The sequence below is a fragment of the Silene latifolia genome, chromosome Y, assembly GCF_048544455.1.
Source record: "Silene latifolia isolate original U9 population chromosome Y, ASM4854445v1, whole genome shotgun sequence".
Taxonomy (NCBI): domain Eukaryota; kingdom Viridiplantae; phylum Streptophyta; class Magnoliopsida; order Caryophyllales; family Caryophyllaceae; genus Silene; species Silene latifolia.
The window spans coordinates 234,610,312-234,631,752 of NC_133538.1; the positions used below are offsets into that span (position 1 = coordinate 234,610,312).

The window sequence follows — 21,441 nt, forward strand, 5'->3', positions numbered from 1 at the left end:
ATAAATACAATTAATTATTATTTATAAACTAATCTGACTAATTATTATAAATTAGTAATTAATTGAGCTTATTAGACAAATAAGCACACAAAATCGAGTCGGAATTAGGTATAAATGCGGGGCAAAATGTAACCAAAATACGACTCATCAGCAGTCTAAGCATGGACGGAACAACAAGGCGACTATCATCGGCAGTAACCGGATTGAGAAACAACGGGAGAAGGGTGGAGAAATTTATTTAATATACTCTAATATTAAAATCTTAGGCATAGGAGTGAGGGTAAAGGCATGGGTAGATGGCGGTAGTCGGTCGGATATTGTTGGTGGTGGAAGGTGTGGGGTCTGATTTGGGTTTGTCGGGTTAGACGAAGGCAGTCGGGGCATGTGGCGAGGGCGGCAGCGGTTGTGGGAGGTAGGTGTGGACAGGCTGGCGGCGGATATGGTGAAAGATCAGGGACGGCGATGGACAGGAGGAAAGGTGGTGGCTAGGTGGTAGGCTTAGGGTGGGGACGTGGGGTAAGGGAATAGGGTTACGGGGTGGGGAATTTGGGAAACAAAGGGTACTGGGCATGTATGTTTGTGGGTGGGGCCAAGACTTTATTATTTAACAGTAAAGTAATAAAGCTACAAGATAAGGATGAATAGATCTATATTTTTAACGGGATACTCGCCAGAGATGGTATAAGACGACCATCTCCGGCTGGCGATTAACACATAAGATTGTAGCAAGTGGAAGAGTTTTTGAGTGGATCGAATTTAGGCTGATACCATGTTAATAATAGAAGGGAGTATAACTCAATGAGGTGATTATTATTAATGAATCGGTTACATTATATAGTAAACCGTCTTGGAGGATAATCCTGTTGGAATATGTGTCCTCCGACAATAATGCGATCACGACTGTTGATCATGATGATCACACGTTTAAATCTCATTATAAAGAATACAATTGGGAAGTAATATTATTCACAACAAGCTGGTCAACATATATCGGTAATGATTGGCTTACTAGAGTTTGACATTACTGTCGTGTGACGGTGGTGATCAGTTGACCCCCTAGGTCATACCTATAGGGCAATACTCTTAATTGATCATTTAATTAATCGTATAATGTTACGAGTTAATTAAATTACTTGAAAAATTGACGGACGATTTTGGAAGTAAAATTTACGTATCAAATTGAAATGTGATTAAATGAGATACGGTCTGAGTAATCGAATTGTATCATTACTCGGATGAAATTATTGTTTACAGAAACAATTAAATTTGAATGAATTATTATAAATACGATTTATGAATTGGTAAAATATTTTGGCACAAGTAATTATGAAATTACTAAGTCGATTTTTGTATGTGATGTATTTTTATTAATACGTTGATTTTTAACATGTTAAAAATTACATAACAAATTTATGTCACATATGACATGTGACATATTGACATTTGACAAAAATAATATGGATCTCATATTATCATATGTGCCGAAAATGGGAGGTTGTTTAAACAAATATTATGTTTGTTTAAGTTAGTGGTAAGCATAATGATAATTACTCTAATATAGGCATGCATACCTAGTGCCTTTTGTGTAAGAGCACAAAGGCCATGCATAGGCCATTTCCTACCACCCTACCCTAGTTCTCCTTGGAAAGAACAAGGAGTTCTTTTACTTATTATCTTTATCATTCACCATATGTAGTGTGTGGTTAGATAATTATTCATTCTTACTTAATAATAATTTTAGAGAGATAAAAATTACATCCTTCCTCATCTATTCTCCTACCCGGTTTTAGGAGCAAAACCAAAATATTTTTGGTTCTTTTTCTACTAGATTAATATTATACTAGTACTTATAATATTAATTAGATTAAGAGTTAAGCTTTGGGTATAAATCCTAAGGAGAGATCCTACACTTGGATCTTGTTCTTCCATTAAAGGAAAGCTCAAGAACAAAAGAAAAGGAGATTTCTTTTGTGCCCATTTGAACCGTAATTTCAATGTAAGGATATGATTTCTTCTCTATTTTAGTATATTGTTTGCATGCATAAAATCCGTATTTAATTTTATGACAAATTAATTTCGACATATATGAGTATGTTAGTATGTATATGAATCTACATTTCCTTCAATCGGTATCAAGAGCCACGGTTGTTTGCATGCAAATCGGTTAAAAGTTTTTCCGAGTTATAAGAATAACATATAAAACTTGTAAAATTTGTGTTATTATGAGATATCACGAAATCAATCCATGCATGTTAATATTTCTGGTCCTAAAATGTTTTAGGATATTTTGGTTAATTTTTCGGATTTTTATTGTTCATATTTTACAATAATGGCATTTAAATGTGATTTTATGAGTAAAAATGTCATTTTTGGTCTAAAATTAGCTATACTTCGAATTTTTCATTGATTTTTGGATATGTTGTCACATATATTATTTTGAGATAACCTGTAAATTTTCATAATTTTTGGACTTGTTATGCTCGAAAAATGAATTTCTCATTATTAAATTCGGATTTAAGTGAAAAATAGGTTAATATGAGTTAAATTTCGAATCTGGTCATAGAAAATTAATATGTTCTCACATGCAATTTTACAAGATGTGTGTAAAATAATTGGCTATAAAGAAGTCTTTTTGCATGATTTATGAATTTTTGAAGAAAAATAGCATAAATAGTGACATTATTAGTGAAAATTAATAAAACATAATCTATGACTTAGGAAAAACGTCTAATGTTGCATTTTATTATCTTTTTCAGATCTAAAATTGAAAAGTTAGTGAAAATAATTTTTCCATGTTTTTATGATTATTTTATTAAAAATCGATAAACCGCAACATTGTTTTTCCGGTAAATTTTCGAAATTTTTAACCTAAGTTTTTGAACATTATGAGTGTCATGGAATTTTTCCAGAATGTTCATGAGTTTAAATTTCAAATTTTGAATTTATTTGAAATTTTGTGATTTATTTGAAGTTTAATAGCTTATTTTGTATTTTTTTAGTCCATTTATGAACAATTTTATAAAATATGGGTTAATTATGGTCAAATTATTAGTGAAGACTATATTTTGAGTCCTAAGAGGTTAGGGTAATTAACTTATGCATAAATATGAGTTTATGTATTTTTGTGATTATAAAAATGTTGAAATCACGCAAATCCGTAAAAACCGAGTAATATACGATATTGGCTAATTAAAGGCGATTTAGCATAAAATTGAGCATGTTCATACATATTATAATGCTGCATTTTCTTTATGATTGTCATAATTTTAATTTATGTAATTTTTGAATTATGTAATTTTACTTAGTATGGCCTTAGATTTTAATTGGTATTTCCCGAAATGTATGGGAATACCGATTCGGTTGTAATTTTTTTTTTATTGTGATCCCGTATCACCGTTTTGTAATTTAATAGATTTATTTTATTTTAGTTACAAATGTATAATAGGAAATTATGTAATTTGTTATGTAATTTTATTCATTCCGGAGTTCCCAAAGACGGATTTCTTCAAGAATGGCGATACATAAAGACGGTGTTACCTCGAGATGCGTGCCACAACCGAAGTTCAAGGGACCAATGGAGTTGGTTTCCGAATATGTAATAGTTAAATAGTTTTTCTATTTTAGGAAAGGCCATACTAGGATTTATTTATCTTTATGCTTGCATTTTATTTTATGTCACATGCATTGTTAAATCGCCATAACTAAACATGCATTGTCATTTTATCGAGTTCATCGACCGTGTCAATTAGAATTATCGTAGTTCACCGCTCTAGTTCACTTAAAACGTGATAGATAATCAATTGACATGACCTCTCGCTAAAACAATTAATTGAGACATAGCCTTACCAAATAGTAGAAACCATGAAAACCTATTTCGCGAGGGAGTGCACTCGGCTACCCCGGGGTACAAACCTTGTTACGTAGGGGAAGTGGGTGATAAATGTCTAATCCACCGAATTCATGTTGATGAGGGTTTCATCGGCTACCCCGTGCCTAAGTTAATGTGGGTTTGGATAATGGACACATTTATTCGAAATTTGGATTGAACTCAACAAAAGTAATTGATAAGGGTTTCATCGGCTACCCCGTGCCCTTGTTGATGTGTTTTGGGCTATAGATAAATATTAGAGTAATTTTATCGACCGAGAGTTCTAAAAGTAGAATCGATTAAAGAGTTAATCCACCGAGTTATATTGATAAGGGTTTCATCGGCTACCCCGTGCCCAAGTTAATATGAATTTGGATCTTGGAATCATTTATCATAGTTGGGTAGAGGTGACTATGTAAATGCTATACTTGTTTACAAGTATTAATATAACGATGAATGTTTTGTTTTCCACTATTCCGTTATCATATTGTTCTATTTCTTTACCACTATTCATATACGATATCATTTCGTTTTTGATTCAAATCTCCATTAAAACATCGTAACCAAAGACAAAATTTGAATTTTCTTCTTAAGACCTCAAATTAACCATTGCTAAGGATCTCTTGTAAAGAGTATAGATTAAAGTTATTCATTATCAAACTGGTTTTTGATTCTTGACTAACACATCTACTTACAATGGATTGTTTTTCATATACTTAATTGAATTAAGTACCTTGAAGCGATAAATTGTTTTGGTGATTAGATTTTCAGAATTCGTAATTAACCAAAATAACGCAACCACTTCAATGAAAGTTTTAAGACTAAAACGAACAAATGAAGAGTAATCTTCATGAATTCAATTTTTGCTTCTCAAAGCAAAGACTCATTGAAATGAGTGGGAGCATTCTCTTAAACCGTTAAGATGAGAACGAGGTTCAAGAAGTAAGGATTATAATGGAATTGATATAAGGTAATGTTAAAAGTAAAGTTGTTGAGAATAGCGATACTAAACCTATCAATCCCGACCGATAAAGTTTCCATTGTCTTAAATGTTGGACACAAGAAAGGAAACTACCCCAAATTATTGAAGAATCAACAAATTAGTTGTGGGACATCTAATAGGATCTTCTTCTTTAAATGTTTATATGATTGACATAAATTTTGCTAGTACCACTTCGTCAATATTTGAAACCGGTGGTGGTTTACATCGTTGTACTTGATACATAGAATGATTTGAATATGACGACTAGCATCAATGATGTCGAGAGATAGAGTCATTGTGTACTCAATCTAGTTTTCGGGTTTGGAGTTGTACTTAATTGTGACTATTAAGTACATAAACTCTAAATAAGAATACAAATTTGTTAAGATACAAAAGAGGTTTCACTTTTGTGACCCTATACACCATGATTTGATGTATGGCTAGCCCATCATCAAGGTGATTATATTCTAAACCAAGCTAGAATGATATATCATGAAGATGATGCAAGACTCAAATTGGTAACCCAAGATTAAACCTTAAATTTTGGAATGATGAACGCAAAGAGTTATCGAGTACTCTTGAAACCATTAGATTGTTAATGGTATATGCGTATCTTGTATTCAAAGCAAGATGTCTCGTGCCTTTTCGTTGAAAAGGAGATCGAGTTTGTAAATCATCGATCCAAAATAGGTTGATCATTTTCTTTTACCAACGATTTAAGTTGACGCTAATATGTTCACTTAATAAGGTAAATAGAGAAATCTTTGAAGAATTTCAAAGAGTTCAAGGAATCACGATTTAAGTCGTGATGGGATTATCAAAGTGAAGACTTTGATATAAGCCAAAGGAAATGTGATATAGTATCACAAGTTAATCTCTCTTAACACGCATTATGGAATAATGTGTGGTTGGATGTGAATTCAAACGCTATTCGATATCGTTTGGACTTCAATCAAGTTACTTTGAGTTACTTGATCCTTTTGGGGAATTTATCATTTTTGTCTAATTTATTTTCCACTAAATCATATGAGATATGAAATGTTAATGTGCCATATTTGTAAGTTTTCACAAGAAACAAATGCTCATTTTTCCCTTTCAATTGTCACGAGTACGACGGGTTTGCGGCTCATGAAGCTGTCTTTCTAAAATACAAGTTTATTTCTAGAAGACAGAGTGGGAGAAATTATTCAAAGAGCCACAAAGATGTTATGTCGCAAGAAACTGGTCTTTCTTGGCTACATGAGATGTTTTGTGTAAGACATTGTTTCTTTAAAACCTAGGAGGTTAAAGTTCGTCACTTGTTGAAAATGATGAATTCATGCTACTTTTAAGAAAGCAAAGAGCTTATAACTTACAAGAGAAATCGTTTGATTCAAATTGATTACTTCTAGAAAGTAATGAATATATGACTTACATAAGAGTGTTTAAGTCACAACTCAATACAAGGCTTAGAGCCATGAAAATCCGAAATAAAAGGCTTGATTAGTGACAAAGGGTTTTGCACTAATAAATAGATATTTCAAAGCAAGATTGGTTGATTAGTGACAAATGGTCTTGCACTAATTGAAATGCTTATGTCTATTTGGATCTTCTTAGGGATTGTGTTTCATTATGAGGTTATGAAATACATAGCGAGTGAATCTAAAACCCACTTCTTCAATAGAAGGAATGTATTCAATACATGTCTTGAGTTTAGTAGATTCTTGCAATCCTAAGATAATGTGAAACTTAAGAGAGGGTCTTAAGTAGGACATCAATGAGTTAGAATCAACATTTTGATCATGTGATAAAACATTTCTCGATAAGTCGAGAAGTTGTGTTTATACATGAAGTTTAGTGGGAGTTACGGAAATTTTAATTAGTCCGATATGTGGATGACATATTGATCATTAGGAATGATTTGAGACTTTTGGAGTATTATAATACATCTTGAATATCCGGATTTATGAAGATAAATCCACATGATATTAGCGTCAAGTCTTATGTTGATAAGATTCATGACTAGTTCAACTAAATTGAACATATTTGATTGATTTCATTTGCTTCCGCTGCCGAATCAATTAAAAAGAAATGATGTATAACACTTCATATGCCTTGAATATGATGAATTGTTTTCAAAATCGAATTTAAGTAATCTTTACCAAATAAGCTATAAAGATTACCCTTAAGAGCTTGGCAAAGTGTTTATGATGCAATATTGTGTAAGGATGTTACACAAGTGACAATTGACAATTGAGATTGCGCATGGTTTCCGACAAAACCATAATCAAAACACATTAGGATGGTTAAGATACCATTGTGGCAATGTTAATTAAGAAGTAGATTTTCTAGAATCGTTCTAGGCAATAAAGAACAATGAGAGATATTTATAACGGAAATTGAGTACACTTGCGATCATGAGATGTGCAAGAAGGATGAGTCCCGCACACTGTAAAAACAGTGGGAGCTATTCTTAGGCTAGAGGGCTTATGTCTTGATTGGATCTCGACACGTACTCAGAAAGTTTTGTAATGCAAATGTATACATTACAAAGGAAAACGAGTATGTAGTGAGGTTGAGTAAGGTACAAGAAATTGATAAAACCTACTAACCATAGCCTTCTCAAAGGCTAAACATGATGAGTCATGTCATTTCAATTGAATTGAAATGAACAACTACGTACAAGATCAAATTAGATTATAGAACATGAAATAGTAATCAGGCATTGACTATTCATATGTGATAATAGCATTTGTCGTTCGAGTTTTACTTTAAAACTCTTTTATTATACTTTGTTACATCCAAACGGGTTGTAGAGACAATTGAACCCCGTTAAAGTGAACACGGATTAACATAGTATTCGCCCATAGTCACTTGTATGAGGTGACGTCTCGAAGTGACTAGAGTGTGATGCGATTGATGGCAAGTTCAAGTGCCATAGAGTCATGTGAGATGACTAGTCGATCACATAGGCAGATTGTTAGGAACATTTTGTCGGGCCTAATGACCGCTTATAGAGTTCTGGCAAATTTATATAGCCTGGTCGTGGCGAGAGCTGCTATAGTATTCAAATGAGTCGATTCTTTTGACTAAAGACTATTCACCTAAGATGGCTCAGTTTCAGATTAACTTTGATTTGTGTTACTACGACCTTCGTAAATGGGGTCAAATGGGCATATTTTGGGTTATGATGGCTGTGGCTAGTCGAAGGGAATGAGTGCGATAGGAATTGTCCATCCCCTTGTCAGGGTTAAAACAATATCTCAGGGCCACTCGAGGAGTAATGAACTGGAAATGCGTGGCCACGCTCGGAAATATCTATGATAGATAAGTCCGGTCAATCAGTTATTCTCCAGATCGAGGAAACCACTCTTGATATGATCACTTGCAAGTACGACCTGAAAGACACCTTGCATTGAGTGGGAGATAGTAATAAGACAAGAGAATTGGTGACGCACACTTGTCGAGGACAAGTGGAAGATTGTTTGAATATGTGTCCTCCGACAATAATGCGATCACGACTGTTGATCATGATGATCACACGTTTAAATCTCATTATAAAGAATACAATTGGGAAGTAATATTGTTACTGTCAACTGGTCAACATATATCGGTAATGATTGGCTGACTAGAGTTTGACATTACTGTCGTGTGACGGTGGTGATCAGTTGACCCCCTAGGTCATACCTATAGGGCAATACTCTTAATTGATCATTTAATTAATCGTATAATGTTACGAGTTAATTAAATTACTTGAAAAATTGACGGACGATTTTGGAAGTAAAATTTACGTATCAAATTGAAATGTGATTAAATGAGATACGGTCTGAGTAATCGAATTGTATCATTACTCGGATGAAATTATTGTTTACAGAAACAATTAAATTTGAATGAATTATTATAAATACGATTTATGAATTGGTAAAATATTTTGGCACAAGTAATTATGAAATTACTAAGTCGATTTTTGTATGTGATGTATTTTTATTAATACGTTGATTTTTAACATGTTAAAAATTACATAACAAATTTATGTCACATATGACATGTGACATATTGACATTTGACAAAAATAATATGGATCTCATATTATCATATGTGCCGAAAATGGGAGGTTGTTTAAACAAATATTATGTTTGTTTAAGTTAGTGGTAAGCATAATGATAATTACTCTAATATAGGCATGCATACCTAGTGCCTTTTGTGTAAGAGCACAAAGGCCATGCATAGGCCATTTCCTACCACCCTACCCGGTTCTCCCTTGGAAAGAACAAGGAGTTCTTTTACTTATTATCTTTATCATTCACCATATGTAGTGTGTGGTTAGATAATTATTCATTCTTACTTAATAATAATTTTAGAGAGATAAAAATTACATCCTTCCTCATCTATTCTCCTACCCGGTTTTAGGAGCAAAACCAAAATATTTTTGGTTCTTTTTCTACTAGATTAATATTATACTAGTACTTATAATATTAATTAGATTAAGAGTTAAGCTTTGGGTATAAATCCTAAGGAGAGATCCTACACTTGGATCTTGTTCTTCCATTAAAGGAAAGCTCAAGAACAAAAGAAAAGGAGATTTCTTTTGTGCCCATTTGAACCGTAATTTCAATGTAAGGATATGATTTCTTCTCTATTTTAGTATATTGTTTGCATGCATAAAATCCGTATTTAATTTTATGACAAATTAATTTCGACATATATGAGTATGTTAGTATGTATATGAATCTACATTTCCTTCAAATCCAAGAATATTCCTAATATTCTGTAGGATATTATTATGATACCCATAATAATATCTTTCATAATATCTTATACTAACCAATATCTCTAATATAACTTCCTTCGGATGATCACATTTGGGAATAAGAGTAATAAAACTTATGTTTAATTCCTTTAAAACACATCCCGATTTCAACACAAAAAGGACCGCCCATGTGATATCCTTTTTAATCATAAACCAACACTTTTAAAAGAAAAGGGAAGACATAATGCCACAACAAAATTACTAATGCCACTCGTTTTTGTGAGACGCTGAATAGTAACAATCTCTTAGATTTGCCTTGTATTGGTGTCGCATTAACAAAAAGGGTTGTGGCATTATCAATCCCCAAAAGAAAACTGTTGGGATACCGTCAGAACCAGGTGTTTTGAGGGCACTCATTTAGAAGGTAGCGCGTTGTACCTCTTTTGTCGTAAAAGGCTTAGCTAGATAACCCACATCATCATTATTAATCCTATTCTTAAGGCAATGAAAAAAGGAGGAGAGTTTCTCTTCATTTCCTAAAAACAAATGGAGAGGCCATTTCTTTTAGGTGGTCCAGATCGTATTCTGGTATCATCGAACGGCTCAAAATTTATGGGTAAAAATAAAGGAATAATGAGATTTGGTGGGAAAAATATTATTAAATGAGTTTAAAAGAGGAAATGGAGAGGAAATGGAGAGAAAGAAATGGAGAGGATCCATTTTAATGAAAAAGATCCCCATAATCGATTTCCACCTCAGACGAGTCAAACTTCAAGCCAACACTAATCGGATTGTACAAATCAGATAAAGCTTTATAAAATAAATTACTCACCTCTTTTTAGGATCAAAAATCCAAGAATCATTTCCCCCTTTTATTTCAAGAATAAAATTCCTACCGACACGCCCCTTAACCCAAATAAAAAAACGCGAAAGTGGTAATCAGGCCCCTTAACTCTCTTCAATTATGAAATTAGCCCCCATAAGTTTTATTTGGAGCAATCAAACCCCTTAAGTTTCACCAAAAGTGAAATTCAACCCCATTTTCATAATTTTCACCAAATTCTTATATTAATATCACTTTTAATACAATTTATCAAATATAAAATATTTTTTTTATAATTTTAGAACTTTTATATTTATATTAAATATTGAGAATTATTTTATTTTGAATTTTATAATATATAGACAATTTATTATATATGTATGAATGTTATATTAATTATAAACAATTTACTAAATATGTATGTAAAAGTGTTCTTCAATGATTAATAAATTATGTAAAAATTCGTAAAGTTGCAATTAGTAATTTTTAGTTATTTAATAAATTGTTTAATACCAATATAAATTTTTTTTAATTAAAATTCTTGTGTAAATTTAAAAAATGGGTTGAATTTAACTTTTGATGAAACTTAAGGGGCTTAATTGCTCCAAATAAAAGTTATGGGGCCTAATTTCATAATTGATCAGAGTTAAGGGGCGTAATTACAACTTTCGCGAATAAAAAAGTATTTAGTACACTTATCTCCTTCAATCATCCATCTAATTTTAGATTTTTAGCTCTTTGTTTCCAAAAAGCCGCCGCCGCCTCTACAAACTTTTGGACCTCCTCATTTGATGTAGTATATTGATCATCCTTCCCAATTCTTATAGCCAATTCATGTAATACGCAGATCTTTCAAGACTTTTATAAGACGCTTTGAGAAATATAGAGTGGACCCTTAAACTTGAGAAGAGTCATAATCATGAGTAAGGAGGGACACACTAGACCGAGTGTGACCTATACTAGACCGAGTGGGTGTGCAGTGGACCGAGTAAGTAGAACTCGGTCGAGTCACTACTACAAATCCCGTCATTTTTTGACATTTGGAGGTCGACGCTTGACACAAGCGTCAAATCATGAATACTCCCCAAATAACGCGCACACATTAAAATTAAGAAAAATTGCAGTCAAACGACCTCTTTTTAGTCATACTCGTCCCAATTTCCAATTACCTCCCAACTCAAACAACTCCCCACTTTCAAAAACCCTATCTCTTGTTATAGAGTTTTCCGTCTTTCCTCCCTCATTATCTCACTCTCTCATTTCTAGAATCAGCCATGAAGCTTGTCGATCTCTAAATGAAAGATTCTCAAAACTTTATTTTGGCAAGGCTGTCTATCTCTTCCACAACTATTTGTTTAATTATTATTATTATTTGAATTATGCTTTATCCCCCTATTTTGTAGATATTATTACTGCAGATCCATTGTTGATGAGGCTTTCTAGATCTGTTGTTTACATAAGTATTTGTAAAATAAGGTAATCTTCTTCAATCCTGCGGTTTATTCATTGATTTCATGGCTTTTATCTTTATTTTACTGAATTTCTAGGCGTTTTTGGTATTAAATTTGAGACCTTTCGACGACAAGTTTTATTCACTATTTTATACAGTTAGTTGATTTATAAGGTACCAAATCTTGTTTGATTTGGAAGTGTTTTCATGTTTTATGTTATTAATCGTTCTTCCTCTATAATTCCTTGGTTTTATTCTATTTGTTATGTAAGTTAATTTCATATCTATAAAATTTATTCTCCATCTAGTTTTCTCTATTACTTTGAAATAGTTGGGTATATCCTCGAAACTAATGGGAAATGTTGTTATGTAGGAATATGTATTTAAGAATGAGGTTATTTACATGTATTTCGCCAAATTATAGTTATTATGTGACCTTTCACATGTTGCTTCAACTTGATAATAGTTTTGATTCTGTGTTGCGTACTTAGTTTACTGTCGTAAGTTGTTAAACTTTGAATTAAGTTTGCTGAACTCTTTGTTACTATATTTCAATGAAAACTTGAGTGACACTACTACTCCCTCTATCCATTTCATTTGTTTACCCTTTCTATTCTTTGTGAGAAATATTTTAATCATAGGTAAACGAATGATAGGGACAGAGAGAGTATTTTTTTACAATGAACGGATGTAATTGAAAGTATTTGTTTCAGTCTCTTGGTAAGTATGTTGAATGTTGACAAATCTTGTGCACACTTCTTTAATTGTGATATATTTATAAACCATGGTATGACTATATCTAAACAAAAAATTTATATGCCTAGAACCTAAATTTGATGTGTAGATGCATTTTTATCTGAACTCTATTTTTGTACCATTAACCTCCATATGCATTTTTATCCGAACTCTATTTCAGTCCTTACGTAATGCTAAAAAATGGCATGGATATTGTCTCTGGGACTAGGGTCAACACACATTTTAATATGCCTGATTGGAGGGCTGTTTTCAAGCATGTTGCTATCAGCTATACTGATCAAAGTGTTGGTAAGCATTTCTCTTACTTCTAACATTGGATATTTGTATGGCCTCTTAAATATCAAACATGTTGTTAGGTCGAGCTAGTTTTTTAATATTCATTATGCTGGCTTGTAATTGTTATATTTTGTGACTCAAGGAACTAGCTAGTGCTAAATGTTGGTTGCTTCACCATTGTATTATCTATATTCCTTTGCATACTTGTCATCACGTCATAGATTAGAGAAGTATCAAGTTACCTCTGACACTTTTATTACTCTTATAGAATTCTTAGTTTACGTTGCTTTTAATTTGGGGCAAACATAAACAACTGATTGAGATGGAGACGTAAAATAAAGTAATTTTGTACTCCAAAACCTTGAAAGCTTGCAACGTCTTTCCTTTACGTAGCATGGTCTTGAACAAAATAACTTCTGGGATTTCTAACTTTTCCATTACGAGATTTCTAATTTTATATGGTACGGAGTACTTTCTAGTATCTCATATCTCATATTTAAGAAAAAATACTCCCTCCGCCCCATTCATTTTTTTTTACCTTTTTTTATTCTCTGTGAGTATTATTTTAATCAAAGGTAAACAAATGATTGGGACGGAGGGAGTATCAATTATTTTCATCTGTTCATTTTTATAGTTCAATCTTGCATATTATTTACTTTTATAGCTTTTCTATTTAGTAGGGCAGCCTTCTAGTTGATCTAGTTCTCTTTATCATTAACTTGCTTTTGTGGGTTCAAATTCATCATTTTGTACTGAAATTTTTGTAGTCATTAACTACGTAATCCCGCAAACTCCAAAGTGAATAATTGTTAATCTCCTTGTGGTAAACTCGTGTTAGTTTGACGGTCATGAGCAATTTGCTCCATACATAAAAATAGTATCTTCATGAAATATGAAGTATTAAATCAATCAATGTACTTGCAAAAGCAATATTAAGTTTGTCAATCATTGGTTTGTCAATCATTGGTGCATTGCAATTCTTTGTTCATGGCCGTATTTCAATTATTATTTTGGAATCCTACTTTTATGTTCATAAGAGACTTCAAGAATACTCTACTTATTTATTATCCCTTACAAACCTCCTCGTATGGTTGTGTCTTTGTTCCCTGGTAATGGAGAGGACAAATGAGACAGGGTAGTGATTTTGTCTTGAAAAATACTTTACTTATTCATTAGCACTTACAAACCTCCTAGCTTTACTTCCACTTTCTGTGATTTATTTTTATATTTGTTTCCTCGTCCAAAATGATTTTAGGTTAAGTAATTCATGAATTATTATCTTACTACAAAGAATAAGATCATCGTCTTGTTGAACCACTGAAAGATTAACCCTTTGAGTTAGTTGTAGGTATATATATCTCTTGTTCAATAGTCTCATCTCCTAATGTTTTTTTGGTTTGTTGTGATTGCAACGTGAGATTATCATAATTATCATAATAAGTGGTAGAGATATATGTCCTAATATTTGTTGGTAAACTCAAGACTAATATTATATGCTTCATAGTGCAACAATCTACCTGACAAAAACTAGAATCTGAAAGCAAATAAAAAAAAGGGAGTTCTACGAAGACTCATGAATCATGTGTGTAAACATTATTCTATTTTGTCTTATCATGAAATTTATGTACTGCATATACGAATTACATCTCTTAGAATCTCTCATTGTTTGAAAGTGAGAACATTTAAGCTTGGGTTCTGGTTTTACTCACTAACTCAAATGCTATTATAACTAAATGTCTGATGTAATCACACTTGTTTGGGTGACGGTTGATAGACTGGTTGTAGTAGAATGGTTGTAGTAGAATATAAATGAGGAAGGTGTAAGATCCTGGGGCAAAAATGTAGTTTATTAGAATGGTTGTAGTAGGATAAGACTTGAATTATTCATTTATTCATTTATGTAATTCATTAAACATGTTATTTATATAAAATGTTACTTAATTGAAGTTCTGATTCACTGCCACGGGAAACCGAGATGGTGACATTCGCGATTACCTTGGCCGGGTAAGAGAGATTGTTACAAAGTGGTATCAGAGCGATGATTTTGGAACCTGAACCAAAATGAACCTAGGAGTGTCTAGTAAAATGAACCCGACATGACTAAAATAGGAGGTCGGCTTTTGATTAGTAGGTGCCCTCATCAAATCTATATCCCACTGTCTGAACCGGCACACTATGGGGTGGCTATGAGTATGGGTGAACGCTATGTGAAACATGATGTGGTTACATGTGTGATATGGTGAGTTGTTGATTCCTTGCATAATATGGTCATTTATGATGCGTTGTGTGTTAATATGTAAAGTTAGATGAAGGATGTGGTATATGAAATGTGTTTTAAGGAGTGGATATTAGAAGTCGGTATATGATGAGCATCAGATTCATTCTTTTGGGCATCCTAATGCCGTATATATATATATATATATATATATATATATATATATATATATATATATATATATATATATATATATATATATATATATATATATCTGTGTGTGTGTGTGTGTGTGTGTGTGTGTGTGTGTGTGTGTGTGTGTGTGTGTGTGTGTGTGTGTGTGTGGATCGTGTTAGTACTATCATTGGATTACAATGTGATAGTTGATACTAGTAGACTAGTTGTTAGTTTAGAAGTAGTGTATTGGAGACGGTAAGTATAATGGCATGTAATCTAACTCGGAGAGAGTCATGAATTGCCGGTGAACTTCTGAATCTTACTCGTTTGTTGCAAGGACAATACCTTTCTTATCTAGTCGGAAATTGCAAGCCATAAGGTAGCACTCTGCCAAGTGCAAGTGAGCATTAGGCCGAGTACCAGAAACTTGACCGAATGGATCATTTTCCAGGAATCTGGAAAATTTCTGATCATGGGACACTCGACCGAGTGAACTGGGGCACTTGACCCGAGTGCACCGTACATGACCGAGTGGACTCGGTACTCGACCGAGTGGACTCCGTACTCGATCGAGTGCATTTTCTGGATAGGCAATTGTCAGGAAATCTATTTCATATCCCCTTCTTATCTTCTTCATTCATCTTCATTCTTCATACCCAAAATACCAAAATCTCTCTAGAAACATTTCCAAAACTCCATTATTGTATTTTCTTGGAAAAATTCAAGCTTTCTACCCCGTTCTTTCTTTCTAATCTTTACTAATTAAACAAATTAAGTAACTTTCTCTTTCCTCTTGTTTTTCCTTAATTTAATTTTCTTAGATCTAGACTAATTCCTTCAATTTTCACCACTTATTTGCATGTTTTTATTTAATTTATAGTACTAATTGACTTTATACAACCTTATTGATGTCAAAAATGAAAATTTTACACGTAATGAATAAAAGGTTAAAGGTTGGTGACAAAGATCAAACGTATCTATGGCACTGCCGTATGGGACACATCAATGAGAAACGCGTAAAACAGCTCATCAAACATGGAGCTATCTCGGCCTTTGATTTTCAATCATTTGGCACGTGTGAATCATGTCTCATCGGTAAGATGACTCGTATTTCCTTCAAAGGTGTTGGAATGCGCGCTGCTGACCTATTAGGACTCGTACACACGGATGTATGTGGCCCTATGTCAATCACCGCACGAGAAGGCTATAGATATTTCATCACTTTCACGGACGATTTGAGTAGATATGGCTATGTCTACTTAATGAAGCACAAAAGTGAATCCTTTGAGAAATTCAAGGAATACCAAAATAGGGTACAGAACCTATTAGGTAGAAAGATTAAAACACTACGTTCAGATCGTGGTGGCGAGTATCTTTCTCACGAGTTTGATCAACACCTCAAAGACTGTGGATTGCCTTACGATTAACTCCACCGGAACACCTCAATGAATGGTGTGTCCGAACGGAGAAATCGAACACTACTTGATATGGTTCGATCCATGATGAGTCACACGATATTACCTGATTCATTATGGGGTTATGCTCTTATGTCGGCCGCTCTAATACTTAACCGAAGTCCGTCTAAAGTCATTGACAAGACTCCATATGAATTATGGAAGGGAACGGTCCCTAACTTGTCCTTTATACGGGTTTGGGGCTGCGAGGCTTATGTCAAGTGGAGACACGAGGATAAGCTCGGCCCGCGATCGGTCAAGACATACTTTATAGGTTATCCTAAAGGAACACTTGGTCATTACTTCTATTCGCCAACCGAACAACGCGTTTTTGTTGCGGCTAGTGCGACATTCTTAGAGAAGGAATTTCTCGAGAATGCAAAGAGTGATAGAACCTTCGAACTGTCGGAGATTCCAGAACCAAACACCGAGCAACCATTGGAGGAACTGTTCCTTCAATCCCGGCTGCGGTGAATATTCCTGAGGAACCTAGGAGGTCGGGAAGAGTCTCTATTCCTCCGGACAGATACATTGGTATGGTCGAGGAACACGACATAGATGACGTTCTACTCTTAACGAGTAGTGAACCCGCAACCTATAAAGGTGCCATGACTAGTTCTGACTCAAAGCTATGGCTTGAGGCCATGCAATCCGAGATGGACTCCATGTATGAGAACAACGTGTGGGATCTTGTTGACTTACCTGCTAAGGTTCGTCCCCTTCAATGCAAATGGCTTTACAAGATAAAGCATTCAGTGGAAGGTCGACAAGATATCTACAAAGCATGACTAGTTGCTAAAGGCTTCACCCAAGTGCCAGGTTTGCACTACGATGAGATTTTTGCACCCGTAGTCATGCTGCGTTCCATTCGGATTATCTTAGCGATTGCCGCTTTTCATGACTATGAAATTTGGCAAATGGACGTGAAAACCGCCTTCTTAAACGGCTTTTTGGAGGAAGAGTTGTACATGGTACAACCCGAAGGTTTCATCGATCCAGTACATCCTAAGAAAGTGTGCAAGCTTAAGCGTTCCATTTATGGACTTAAGCAAGCATCAAGGAGTTGGAATCATCGCTTCGACCAAGTGATAAAAGACAATGGATTTACTCGATCGGTCAAGGAACCATGTCTATATATCAAGTCGAGTGGGAGCAAGATTGTCTTCCTAATATTGTATGTTGACGACATACTCCTGATTGGGAATGACATACCTCTCTTAACCGGTGAAAGTATGGTTGAAAACCATTTCCGGATGAAAGATGCGGGAGAGGCACAAAGAATTCTAGGCATCCGTATCTATCGAGATAGATCACGACGGATGTTATCTCTCGATCGGAGTCTTACATAGACAAAGTCCTAGAGAGATTCAATATGACTAACTCCAAGAAGGGGTTCCTTCCTATGGCTCCGGGGTGCATTTGAGCCGATCTCGGGCACCGAGAGACACCGGAAGAGAAAGAGCGCATGACACGGATTCCTTATGCTTCGGCTATAGGATCAATCATGTATGCCATGATATGCACACGTCCGGACGTGGCATATGCATTGAGTATGACAAGTCGATTCCAACAGCATCCAGGTGAACCACATTGGCTGGCTGTCAAGAACATTCTTAAGTACCTACGGAGGACTAAAGATTGGGCATTGACTTATGGAGGCTCTCCAAAGCTATGCGCAACCCGATTCTGCAGATGCTAGCTTCCAAACGGATCGAGATGACTCGAAATCTCGGTCTGGATTCGTTTTACTCTTAATGGCGCTGCATCAGCTGGAAGAGTTCGAAACAAACTGTTATTCAGATTCTTCTACGATCGAGTCCGAGTACTATGCCGCGTCTGAAGCTACAAAGGAAGCGATATGGATGCGTCAATTCTTACATGGGCTATCTGTAGTGCCTAGTTCGAATGACCCGATCACCATCTATTGCGACAATAATGGTGCCATCTTCCAAGCTAAGGAGCCAAAGTCTAGCAACAAGTCTAGACATGTACAACGGAAAGCTCATCTAATCCGAGATTACGTGGAGCAAAAGGAAGTAGTGATAGAAAAGATTGCTACTGATGATAACATAGGAGATCCTCTCACTAAACCATTACGACAAGATAAGCATGAAGGGCATGTAAATTCCATGGGAATTAAACGTGTTCCTAAGTTGTAGTACTCTTTTATGGATTAGATTCATTCGCTTTTGTACTCTATACAACATCATCGTTTTGATATTTTATATAAATATATATTTTGTTTTTCATGTGGAATTGTACGACAATTTTGAACACCACAAAGTGAACCGAACAAACATCATATCTTTTTAGTCCTTAATTGCCCACCCGAGTGATAACTCGGCAATTATTTTGTGACGTTGGTTGATGGTGGGTTCAACGAGCCATAAGTCAACCAGTTGACTGACCAATCACGGAGCGATTTATACGGATATTTCGTAGGACACAATTGTGACATCGACGTGGAGTCCTAAATGTTTTATAACATTCGTTGCCTGGTCGTGGATAGGACTTCCATGGTGATCCTAAGAGTCGATTCTTTTGACTATCGATTGTCTCTTGAGACTAAAGGCGATTTTGGGTGACTTTGGTTTCTTTCTCACGGTCATCCGTAAGAGGGGGCCAAGTAGATTTTTTCTGGGTCATTTCATGCTGTGCTTAGAACGGAAGGAGTTCGAGTTGAAGGAAATTTTCAGCCTCTATCGGTACTCGATATTTCTCGGGGCCACTCGAGGAGTCAGAATCGAAATGCATGGCCATGCTCGGATACGGATTCGTTTTTATCAGTTAAGTTACTCTCTAGTCGGGGAAACCACTCTAGATACGGATCGATTGTAAAATACGACCTTTGTGGATCCGGATCTGCAAATTGTTTTACATTGAGTGGGAGAAATTTTAAATGAATATGAGAATCGATTATCGCACATACACTTGTACGGACAAGTGGGAGTTTGTTGGAGCTTGTGTCCTCCGGTTAGTGCGGATAACGTCATTGCACATACACTTGTACGGACAAGTGGGAGCTTGTTGGGGTTGGTGTCCTTAACAATTAGTGCAAGGACTTATAAACCTCTAAAAGGATCAAAGGGCATACTTTTGGTATTATTATCGGTTGATCCACGTTTATCAATAACGGTTGGCTTGCTAGATAAGTTTGACGTTATTGTCATACGGATGGCGGTGATCAACTGGTCCCTAAAAGTCACACCTATAGGATACGTTTGAGAGACGTGACAGTATGAAAATACTTTGTTATGTAGATGCCAAAATTGACTAACCGGATTAGTCCGAGTTATTTGACTAGTAATTAGTCAAAATGTGATGTTGAGATATTATATTTAATACGGATTAAATATCATGGGCTAAGCGAATTAACCATTAATTCGTAAAGTTAAATATAAACAATTTATATTTAATTAAATGTATATTGAATATAATTATACAATACTGTTTTGTCGGACACGTATTAATAATTCACTAACCCGTATTATTAGGCGATGCCTTAATTTCCGATAACCGATAACGATTTATAATCGAGACCGCGTCATATACACTTAGCGAGATGAGTCGGACCACGAGTTTAATAAGGAGGAAGTGGAAAGCCCACTCCCTCCCTAAGCAAACCCACGGTTTGGCCGAGCTCAACAAAAGGAGAGCTATTCTCTCCTTTTGACCTAAGCGATTCATTTGAAACAAAACTAGGGTTTTGGGAATTGTGCCTCTCAGAACTCGGATCTCTCATCCAACAAAACTCACAACAAGTTCTCCCAATATTGCAAGGCAATCGGAGAACACGTTCTAGCACAAGGGCATATCTCGGACAAGGTCTTGGGTGCAACAATTAGGAGGGAATCTCGTTTGATTTACATTCTTTCGCCGTGCATCAAAGGACCCGAGGTTGATTTCTAATCTTTACCGTTTCCTTGTTATTTTGTTTTATGACTAAAAATTACATATGAAATTTGCGTTATAGTCCTACAATTAAAGGGTAGTATACGGATATTGACCCACAAGTGGTATCAGAGAGAGGCCACGTAATTTTTCTATGTAATTTTCATTAAACGAAATGAATCGATGATTTTTGTTTAAAAATTTTGTCTCGGCAGCCAATTTTTTACACGGCAGAAATTTTTTTTTTTTTGTTGTTGCTGCGTTTTTGGTTGCATTGGGAACCGTGTCCTGTTTACACGGTTGCTCTTGTTGTCGTTTTGTCTTGAAAACCGTGCGTTTCATGTTTTACACTTTTTTTTGTTTCAATTTTCATATTGTTTTTACATGTTGTTATTTTATACGGAGATTATAGCAACATGTCAAGTTTTTGTCAATTGATAAATTTGTTTTGATGCGTTTTGATCAAAATTGCAATTGATTTTGTCTCGACAAACTGTTTTCACGAGGGTTTTGAAGTTTCAGCCATGTTTGCATTCGATCGAGCGTATTTCTACTCGATCGAGTGCTATTTCTGTCTTGTTTTGTTCGATCGAGTCCCTGTTGTACTCGATCGACCCCTTTCAAAACCTCTCTGCTCGATCGAGTTGTCCTCGTACTCGATCGAGTAGATTCGCTGATAAAGGTACTCGATCGACCACCAGTTTAGTCGATCGAGTATTTTCTGTTTGGCAACCCTCTCGATCGACTTGCAGTTCAGTCGATCGAGCCCTTTTGTCCCTCGATCGAGCACTTATGTCCCTGGATCGAAGGATTTTGTTTT

The 21,441-nt window shown here is 34.9% G+C and overlaps 1 long non-coding RNA gene across 1 annotated transcript in view; it reads left to right on the forward strand.

The window, feature by feature from the left end:
* The first annotated feature begins 11,647 nt into the window (after window positions 1-11,647).
* Window positions 11,648-21,441, forward strand: part of LOC141627289 (uncharacterized) — a 33,346-nt gene continuing 23,552 nt past the window's right edge. The window contains exons 1-2 of the long non-coding RNA XR_012536854.1: window positions 11,648-11,878; window positions 12,769-12,896. This is a non-coding gene — a long non-coding RNA (uncharacterized LOC141627289). The remainder of the gene's footprint in view (window positions 11,879-12,768; window positions 12,897-21,441) is intronic.